This window comes from Canis lupus, chromosome X (assembly GCF_048164855.1).
Source record: "Canis lupus baileyi chromosome X, mCanLup2.hap1, whole genome shotgun sequence".
Lineage (NCBI taxonomy): Eukaryota > Metazoa > Chordata > Mammalia > Carnivora > Canidae > Canis > Canis lupus.
The window spans coordinates 82,913,331-82,924,699 of record NC_132876.1 but is presented as its reverse complement, the minus strand read 5'-3'; positions in this window follow the sequence as shown (position 1 = coordinate 82,924,699).

Genomic DNA, 11,369 nt, shown 5'->3' with positions numbered 1-11,369 from the left:
GAATCCATGAGTTCCAACTGATCTAAATAGATGAATGGAAGACAAGGAAAAACTCCCTAACAGTGGATTCCCAACTACTAAATGTAGAAGAAATGACCGAATTAAAAAGAAATCACTATATGGCAAACACCACTGTAATAATTATTTCAGGCAAGAATCATTAGTGGGTGCTAAAACTAGTGGGTGAAAGTATGATGAGGAACACTATATTTACATAGTTAAGAATCTCCCCACAAATTACATCTGAATTCTACTGAGGAAAAGGGTAACTTTATGGGAGAGAAACCCGGTAGATGCCACTTTTGTCAAGTGCACAACATTAACATCATCAATATGGGAACAAACTGGTATTTTGTGCCTCTTTGTGTGACGCACTGAGAAAGATCCTTCACTTCTGTGGATGTTTCTGCCAAAAATTCAAACCTGATTCTAATCACAAGAAAATATCAAGCAAACCCCACGTGAGGGACATGCTATAAAATAACAGTTTGTACTCTTCAAGAACATCAAGGTCATTAAAAAAAACAACAAAGAAAAGCTGGGGAAGTGATCCAGATTTAAGGAGATTACAGGAACATGACAACTGAATGTAATATGTGATTCCAGATTAAATTCTGTACCAGAAAAAAAGATACAGGATTCTACTATATTTTTACTATATTTACTATATATTTTTATTGTACTATAAAGAATGTCAGTAGGACAGTTGGCAAACTTTGAATAATGTCTGTAAAATAGATAATAGGATTATATCAGTGTTACTTTATTTCGATAATGATACTGTGGTTATATAGGGGAATATCTTGCTCCTATATATCTTTGAACAGGAAAGAATTAACAGAGCAGGCCTGAGACTGGCTATCCTTACAAAGACTTGATTGAAAAGTTAGCCCTTAAAAAAAAAAAAAAAGAAAAGAAAAGTTAGCCCTTGACTGGCATCTGGAAACGTGGCTGATACACAGTTCCATACAATTATATAAAGCTTTTTCTAAATGATAAGAATGGTTCACTGTGCCAAACCATTTGTACAGTGTGATTTATGCTGAGCACCTGCATTCCTTCAGAGAGTCTGGAATTTGGGTACGTGCTAAGTAGAGGGTGACTAGTAACTAACCCCCAGTGAAGACCTTAGGCACCGAGTCTCTAATGAGCTTCCCTGGGAGACAACACATCACATGTACTGTCACAACTCAGTGCTGGAGAAATTAAATGCATCCTGTGTGACTGCACTGGGAGAGGACTCTTAGAAGCTTGTACCTGGGGGCACCTGGAAACTTAGTGGTTGAATATATGCCTTCAGCTCAGGTCGTGATCCTGGGGTCCTAGGATTGAGTCCCACATCGGGCTCCCTGTGAGTAGCCTGCTCCTCCTCCTGCCTATGTCTGCCTCTCTCTATGTGTCTCTCATTGATAAATAAATAAAATCTTAAAAAAAGAAGCTTGTGCCTGGTTTCCTTTGGACTTCAGCCCATATTGCTTTTCCCTTTGCTCAAGGGAAGTGGACAGACTAAGGAAGTCTGTGCATGAATTTCTCCAGATTCTACCTGTGTCCTTTTTTCTGGTTGATCTGTCATGTGTCTATCCTTTCACTGTAATAAACCTTAGCTAAGAGTACAACTGTATGCTGAATCTTACTATAAGTCCTCCTACTGAATCACTAAACTGGGGGATGGTTTTGGGGACCCCTGACACAAATATACACACATACACAGAAAGAAAATGATAAAGGAAAGTGACAAAATGTTAACATAGGAGCATCCCAATAAAGGGTATACAAGAATTGTTATTTTGTAACTTTTCTGTAAATCTGAAATTATTTCAAAATAAAAATTTTTAAAGATTATTTATTTATTTGAGAGAGAGAGAGAGAGTGCATAAGCATAGAAGAGGGATAGAGGGAGAGGGAGAAGCAGACCCCCCACTGAGCAGGCAACCCAATGTGTGACTCCATCTCAGAACTCTGAGATCACAACCTGAGCTGAAGGCAGATGTTTAGCTAGCCACCCAGGCGCCCTCAAAATAAAAACTTTAGGGATCCCTGGGTGGCGCAGAGGTTTAGCGCCTGCCTTTGGCCCAGGGCGCGATCCTGGAAACCCAGGATCGAATCCCACATCGGGCTCCCGCTGCATGGAGCCTGCTTCTCCCTCTGCCTGTGTCTCTGCCTCTCTCTCTCTCTCTCTCTCTCTCTCTCTCTGTGTGTGACTATCATAAAAAATTTTTAAAAAATAAAAAAAATAAAAATAAAAACTTTAAAATGGAAATGAAATCAAATCTGTATCCTAAGTGAGTGCATTGCTTATTGCTAGAAGTATATCTACTTCCAGGTCCTCTCCACGAACATAGGTGGGAAATAGACACACACACAGTTCTCTTTCTCTATCTTATCTAAAATCTTGAGTTCATCTTGTTACCTCTAATTCCAGTTCAATACTTCAGGGTACATTCTTCTCTTCCTCCATCCATATTTATAACTTCCTTCTTATATTTGTAATTCTGTTAGTAAGTAACCTACCCATTATTTCTAACATATTGTTTCCTGAAGCCTAGATTACACAAAAGGGATTTGGGGAATTGTTAACCCATACTTCTAGGAAAGCAAATCTATTTATTAGAGATCAATATTTATTTACAGGCTTATTTATTTATTTGTTTGTTTATTTATTTATTTATTTTTAAAGAGAGAGGGGTGCCTGGGTGGATCAGTTGGTTAAGTGTCTGCCTTCCGCTCAGGTCATGATCTTAGGGTCCCAAGACAGAGCCCCATGTCGGGCTCCCTGCTCAGCCAAAATCTGGATTCTCCCTCTCCATCTGCCCCTAGAGCCCCCCAAGGCCCTCCCCCACTCGTCCTCTCAGAAGTGCGCCCTCTTTCTCAAATAAATAAATAAATAAATAAATAAATAAATAAATAAATAAATATAAAATCTTAAAAAAAAAATAAAGAGGGAAGGGGAGAGGGGCAGAGGGAGAGAAAGAATCTTAAGCAGCCTCCATGCCCAGGATGGAGCCCAATACCCGCTCGATATGACGACCCTGAGATCACCACCTGAACCAAAACCAAGAGTCCCATGCTTAATTGAGCCACCCAGGTACCCTTACAGGCATTTTTTAAAATTCCATTTATTTATTCATGAGAGACACAAAGAGAAGCAAAGCCATAGGCAGGGGGAGAGGCAGCCTCCATGCAGGGAGCCCGAGGTGGGACTAAATCCTGGGACTCTAGGATCACGCCCTGAGCCAAAGGCAAATGCTCAACAGCTGAGCCACCCAGGCGTCCCTTTTTTTAAATTATTTTTTTATTTTTTTAACCTACAGGTGTGTTATGTTATGCTATGTTATGTTAAGATTTTATTTATTTATTCATGAAAGACATGGAGAGGGATCCCTGGGTGGCGCAGCGGTTTGGCGCCTGCCTTTGGCCCAGGGCGCGATCCTGGAGACCCGGGATCGAATCCCACGTCGGGCTCCCGGTGCATGGAGCCTGCTTCTCCCTCTGCCTGTGTCTCTGCCTCTCTCTCTCTCTCTCTCTATGTGTGGCTATCATAAAAAAAATAATAATAAAAAGAAAGACATGGAGAGAGAGGCAGAGACATAGGCAGAGGGAGAAGCAGGCTCCCTGCGGAGAGCCCCATGTGGGACTTGATCCCACGACCCTGTGATCATGCCCTGAGCCAAAGGCAGACGCTCAACTGCAGAGCCACCCAGGTGTCCCCCGCTATGGGCATTTTAAAGGTAAAATTTCCATATAGTAGGGATGCCTGGGTGGTTCAGTGGTTGAGTGTCTGCCTTTGGCTCAGGGCGGGATCCCAGAGTCCGGGATTGAGTCCTGCGGTGGGCTCCCTGCTCCCTGTGAGGAGCCTGCTTCTTCCTCTGCCTGGGTCTCTGCATCTTTCTCCCTGTGTCTCTCATGGATAAATACATAAATCTTTTTAAAAAATTTCCATACAGTAAAATTCACAAATCAAAATTTATACCATCCTGACAAATGATGAATATATTCAAGTAGCCCATACCCCTATCAAGATATAGAGTATTTCATAACCCCTAGAAACTTCCCTCCTACTCCTTTTCCAGTCAATCCCTTCCTGCATGCAGCAATTACTGTTCTGAGTTGTTTGGGGGGAGGCATGTGGATGTTCAATTGTTCCATCATTTGTTGAAAATATTATCCATTCCAGGGGCACCTGGGAGGCTCAGTCAGTTGAGCATCCAACTCCTGATTGCAGCTCAGGTCATGATATTGGGGTCATGGGGTCGTGAGATTGAACTCCAGGTTGAGCTCTGTGCTGGGCTTGCAGCCTGCTTGAGGTTCCCTCTTTCCCTGCTCCTCCCTCTCCCCACTTGTACTCTCTCTCTCTAAAAAAAAAAAAAAAAAAAAAAAAAAAAAAAGGAAAGAAAGAAAAAAATATTATCCAATCTGCACTGCCTTTGTATGTTTTGTAAAAGTCAATTGACCAGATGCCTCGGTGGCTCAGATGGTTGAGCAACTGGCTCTTGACTTCAGCTCAGGATCCTGGGATAGAGCCCTATGCTGAGCTCTAGACTCAGTTTTGAATCTACCTGAGATTCTTCCCTTTCTCTTCTCTCTCTTCCTCTGCCCTTCCCCCCGCTAGCATGTGCATGCTTCCTCTCTCTCTTAAATAAATAAATAAATAAATAAATAAATAAATAAATAAATAAATAATTTTTTAAAAATGTCAATTGGCCATATATGTGTGGGTCTATTTCTGGAGTTTCTATTTTCTTTCATTGATACGTGTTGTCTGGACACCAATACCACAATGTCTCGATTCATATAGTTTTACAATAAGTCTTGAAGTCAGGAAGTCCTCTAAATTTGTTCTTGCTTTTCTAAGTTGTTTTTTTTTTTTTTTTTTGACTACACCTATCATGGGGCTTGAACTCATGACCTCAATATCAAGAGTTGCATGTTCTTCCAACTGAGCTAGCCAGGCTCCTCTCTAAATTGTTTTGGTCCTTTTCATTTCCATATGAATTTTATTTTTATTTTCTTAAAATATTTTATTTATTTACTCACAAGAGACACACACACACACAGAGGCAGAGACACAGGCAGAGGAAGAAGCAGGCTCCATGCAGGGAGCCCGATGTAGGACTCGATCCTGGGACTCCAGGATCATGCCCTGAGCCACAGGCAGATGCTCAATCACTGAGCCACTCAGGCATCCCTCCATATGAATTTTATAATCTGGGCAGCCCGGGTGGCTCAGCAGTTTAGCGCCGCCTTCGGCCCGGGTCCTGATCCTGGAGACCTGGGATCGAGTCCTGAGTCAGGCTTCCGGCACGAAGCCTGCTTCTCTCTCTGCCTGTCTCTACCTCTCTGTCCCTGTGTCTCTCATGAATAAGTAAATGAAATAAAAAAAAAAAAAGAATTTTAGAATCTGCTTGCCAATTCTACAAAATATGCTAGGATTTTGAGTGAGATTGCATTAAATATATAGATCAATCATGAGAGAGTTTACATCTTACTATGACTGAGTCTTATGATCCATGAACCTGGTGTATCTGTCCACTTATTAAATCTTTAATTTCTCTCAGCAAAGCTTTGTACTCAGTGTATAGGTCTTATACATGTACCTCCATATTTTTGATGGTACAATGAATGTTATTTTAAAATTTCAATTCCTTATGGGTCGTTGCTGGTATATAGAAATATAGTTAAATGTGTATATTGATCTTGTATCCTGCAATCTTAAAGTCACTTATAAGTTCTAGTGGGGTTTTTTGATATCCCATGATTTTTCTACATAGATGAATACATATATACATGTCACTTCCAAGTAAAGACAGCTTCATTTCTTCCTTTCCAATCTGTATACAACTTTTCTTTCTTTCTTGCCTTTTCCATGGACTGTCCCTCCAGTACAATCTTGAATTGAAGTGATGAGAGTGGACATCCTTGCTTTCTTCCTGATCTTAGGGGGAAGGGCATTCGGCCTTACACCATTAAGTTTGATTAAGTTTGATATTACTACCATTTGCAATGATATGGATGGAGCTAGAGAGTATAATACTAGGCAAAATAAGTCAGTCAAAGAAAGACAAATACTATACGATTTCACCCCTATGTAGAGTTTAAGAAACAAAACAAATGAACAAAGGGGAAAAAGAGAGAGAGAGAGAAAAGCAAGCCAAGAAATAGACTCTTTCTCTCCGTCCCTTTTTTTTTAAACAGACTCTTAACTACAGAGAACAAACTTGGTTACCAGAGCGGGGGTGGGGGGGCCGGGGGGGGGCAGTAAATAGATGCTGAGGATTAAGGAGTGCACTTCTTGTGATGAGCACCAGATGTTGTATAGAAGTGTTGAATCACTCTATTCTATGCCTGAAACTGCTATTATACTGCATGTTGACTAACCAGAATCAAAATTAAAACTTAAAAAAAGTTTGACATTACTATAGGTTTTTGTAAATGCTCTTTATCATGATGAAGATATGTTACCTTTTATTTCTAGTTTTCTAAGAGCTTTTTTAAAAATCAGGAATGGATGATGAATTTTTGTCAAATGCTCTTTCTGCATTGTTGAGATGATCATGGGTTTTGCTTGCATTCTTGGAGTAAATTCAGTTTTGTCTTGATGTATTATCTTTTGTATATATTGTTGGATTTGATTTACTAAAATGTTGCTAAAAACTTTTGCGACTCTGTGAAGGATACTTGTGTATACACTTGACTCTTTTTTAAAACTTTTAAGTTTTATTTTTTTTCAAAGATTTTTTTTTGAGAGGGAGAGAGAGAGAGAGAGAGGGCACAAGTGGGGGGGGGGACAGAGGGAGAGGCAGGGAGCCAGATCTGGGGCTCAATCCCAAGACCCTGGGATCATGATCCGACCCAAGTTGAAGGCAGACGCATAACCCACTGAGCCACCTAGGCACCCCTTTTTATTTATTTTTTTTTAAGTAAGCTCTATGCCCAACATGGGGCCTGAACTCATCACCTGGGGACCGAGAGTCATATTCTCCACCCACTGAGCCAGCCAGGCACCCCTACAATTGACTATTGATCAGTGGGGTGGGGGCACTGACCCACTGCACAGTTGAAACTCCACATATAAATTTTGACTCCCCAAAACCTTAACCATTAATAGCCTACTGTTAACTGGAAACCTTATTGTTAATATGAACATCAATTAACACATATTATGTATATGTATTATATACCATATTCTTACAACAAAGTAAGCTAGAGAAAAGAAAATGTTATTAGGAAATTCAAAAGGAGGGATGCCTGGGTGGCTCAGTGGTTGAGCATCTGCCTTTGGCTCAGGTCGTGATCCCGGGGTCCTGGGATCGAGTCCCGCATTGGGCTCCCTGTGGGCAGTCTGCTTCTCCCTCTGCCTATGTGTCTGCCTTTCTCTGTGTGTCCTCATGAATAAATAAATAAAATCTTTTAAAAAAAGGAAATTTGTAAGAGAAAATACATACACAGTACTGTACAGTATTTATTTAAAAATCCACATATAAGTGGACATGTGCAGTTCAAACCCATGTTGCTCAAGGATCAACCATAATTTTCTTTTTTTTAAAGATTTTTTAATTTTTATTTATTCATAGAGATGGAGAGAGAGAGAGAGAGAGAGAGAGAGAGAGGGCAGAGAGAGAAGCAGGCTCCATGCAGAGAGCCTGAGGTGGGACTCAATCCAGGGTCTCCAGGATCACACCCTGGACTGCAGGCGGCACTAAACCGCTGCGCCACCAGGGCTGCCCTAATTTTCTTATTTTTAAAAAAGATCTATTTATCTGACAGAAAGACAGACAGATAGCACAGGGGGGAGGGGCAGAGGGAGAGGGAGAGAGAATATTAAGCAGACACTGCACTAATCTCAGAGCCCAACGTGGCACTAGATCCCACGACCCTGAATCATGACCCTGATATCACAACCCCAACCTGAAACCAAGAGTCAGATGCTCAACCAGGCACCCCAACTGTAGTTTTCTTATAATGACATTCTCTGGTTTAGTATCAGAGTAATGCTAGTCTCATAGAATGAGATGGGAGTATTCCCTTCTCTTAAATCTGGAAGAGTTTGCGTAGAATTGATATTTTTTCTTCCTTAACTATTTGGTACAATTTCCCAAAAAAGCCTTCTGGGCCTGGAATTTCCTTTGTGGGAAGATGTCTTATTACAGATTGAATGTCTTTAATAGATACAGGGTTATTCAAATTGTCTATTTCTTCCTAAGTGAGTCTTGGTATTTTGTGTCTTGTTGCCAGAATTGTTGTCATAAAGATGTTCAAAATATTCCCCTATTATTCTTCTTTTAAAATTATGGTAAAATGTGCATAACACAAAACTTACCGTTTAAACTATTTTTAAGTGTACAATTCAGTAGCACTAAATAAATTCAGTGTTGTGTAACCATCACCACTGTGTATTTCCAGGACTTTTTCATCATCCCAAACAGAAACTCTGTACCCATTAAGCAATAACTCTTCATTCTCCCCCAATTGCTAACCCCCAACCCCTTGTAACCTCTACTCTACTTTCTGTCTCTGGGAATTTGCCTACCCTAGACATCTCATAAAAGTAGAATTACACAATACGTACAATCCTTTTATATCTGGCTTATTTTACTTTGCATAGTGTCCATGTTATAGCATGTATCATCATTTTATTTCTTTTTATGGCGAAATAATATTCCACTATTTTGTTTATCCATGCATCTGTCAATGGACACTTGTGTTGTTTCCACCTTTTGGCTGTTGTGAATAATGCTAAGAATGCTGGTGTACAAGTATCCCCTGTTATCCTTTTACTATCTGTAAACTGTGATGATGTCACCTCTCTCATTCTTGATATTGGTCATTTATGTCTTCTCTCTTTTTTTTCTGATCAATCTGGCTAGAAGTTTATCAGTTTTACTAATTTTCTCAGTAATATTGGTTTCATTGATTTAGTGTTTTTCTGTCTTCTTTGTCACTGATTTCCACTCTGACCTTTATTATTTTGCTTCTTTTGGGGCAGCCCAGGTGGCTCAGCGGTTTAGCACTGCCTTCAGCCCAGAGCGTGATCCTGGAGACCCGGGAGACCCGGGATCGAGTCCCACGTAGGGCTCCCTGCATCGAGCCTGCTTCTCCCTCTGCCTGTGTCTCTGCCCCACCCCACCCTCGTCTCTCATGAATAAATAAATAAAATCTTTAAAAAAATATTTTGCTTCTTTTGCTTATTTTTCTCTAATTTTTCTAGTTCCTTAAGGTGGAAGTTGGAGTAGTTGATTTTATTTATTTATTTATTTTTAAAAATATTTTATTTATTTATTCATGAGAGACACACAGAGAGAGGGGCAGAGACACAGGCAGAGGGAGAAGCAGGCTCCATGCAGGAAGCCCAATGTGGGACTAGATCCCGGGACTCCGGGATCACGCCCTGAGCCAAAGGCAGATGTTCAACTGCTGAGCCACTTAGACATCCCTGGAGTAGTTGATTTTAAACCTTCCTTTAATACAGGCATTTTTGTACCATAAGTTTCTCAAGATTGCTTTAGTTGCATCCCATAAATTCTGATATATTTTTTCATTTATTCAGTTCATTTATAATTTCCCTTTATAATTCACTTGATAATTTGCCTTTGGATTTCCTCTTTGACCCATAGGTTATTTAAAGATGTATTATTTAGTTTCCAAATATTTGGGGACTTTCCAAATCTACTTCTGTTACTGGCTTCCAATTTAAATCAATTTTGGTTAAAGAACATAGTATTACCTGAATCCTTTTAAATGTCTTCAAACTTACTTTGTGGTCTAGAACATGGACTATCTTTGTAAATATTTTATGTGCACCTGAAGGAAATGTATATTCTGCATTTGCTGGGTGAAATCTTCCATAAATGTCAGTCAGGTCGAATCGATTGATGGTTTTGGCCCATTCTTCTACATCTTTACTGATTTTCTGTCTACTTGATTTTCTGTCTGATTGTTCTATCAATTATTGAGAGAGGAGTGCTGAAATCTGATTTTATTCACAGATTTGTCTATTTCTCATTGCAATCCAATCAATTTTTGCTTCATTTATTTTGAAGCTCTGTTATTTACATAGTTGGGCTTAAATCTACTGTCTCTTTTCTATTTGTCCTATTTGTTTGTTGTTTCCTCTCTCTCTTCTTTTGAATTTTTTAGTATTTTTAATAATACTCTCTTATCTCCTTTGCTGATTTATTAGTTATAACTCTTTGTCTTATTTTAGTAGTTGCTTTAGCATTTATCTTTAATTTATAACTAATCTTTACCTTATTATAGCTTACCATCCAATGATACTGTACTATTTCATGTATGGTATAAGAAACTTAAAACTGTGTATTTCCATTTCTCCCCTCCCAACATTTGTGTTATTGTTGGCCATATATTTTCTTTCTACGTGTGTTTCTCACAATATGGTGTTCTTCCTCTGCCTCTCTCTCTTTCTGTAAAGCTATGTTGCCTTTTAAAGGTATTTAAATAATAAGAAAAAAGTCTTAATGTTTACTAACATAATTATCAATTCTGGTGCTCATCATTCCTTTGTGTAAATCTAGGCTTCCATATGGTATTATTTTCTTTCTGTCTGAAGGAGTTCCTTTAACATTTCCTTTTTTTAGATTTTATTTATTTATTTATTTATTTATTTATTTATTTATTTATTTACTTCAGAGAGAGAGATTGAGCAGAGGGGCAGAGGGAAAAGGACAAGCAGACCCCCTGCTGAGCAGGGAACCTGATGCAGGCAGGGCTGGATCCTAGGACCCTGAGACCATGACCAGAGCAGAAGACAGACACTTAACCAACTGAGCCACCCAGGTGCCCCATTCCTTTAGCATTTCTTATACTGCAGGTCTTCTGGTGATGAATTCCTTCAGGTTTTTCTTTTTTCTTCCAGATTTGGGTAGCTTTTATTTTGAACTCCTTGTCATCAGAATTATATGTTAACATCTTTTCAAGTTTTGTTTTTAATAGTTTTTAGTTTGTTTGTAAGTAATCTCTATACCCACCATGGGGCTTGAATTCATACCCTGAGATAAAGATTTGCATGCTCTTCTGACTGAGCCAGCCAGGCACCCCTTTTTGTTTTAGTTTTTAAATGTTATTCTTTTTTATAGCTTTATTGAGATATAATTCACCTCCCATACAATTCACACATTTAAAGTGTATGATCTGGGACACCTGGGTAGTCCAGTGGTCTGCCTTGGGCTCAGGGTGTGATCCTGGATCCAGGATTGAGTCCCACATCTGGCTCCCTATGAGGGAGTCTACTTCTCCCTCTGTCTACGTCTCTGCCTCTCTGTGTGTCTCTCATGAATAAATAAATAAAATCTTAAAGAATAATAAAATAAAGTGTCTGATTCAATGATTTTGTAGTATATTCACAGAGTTGTACA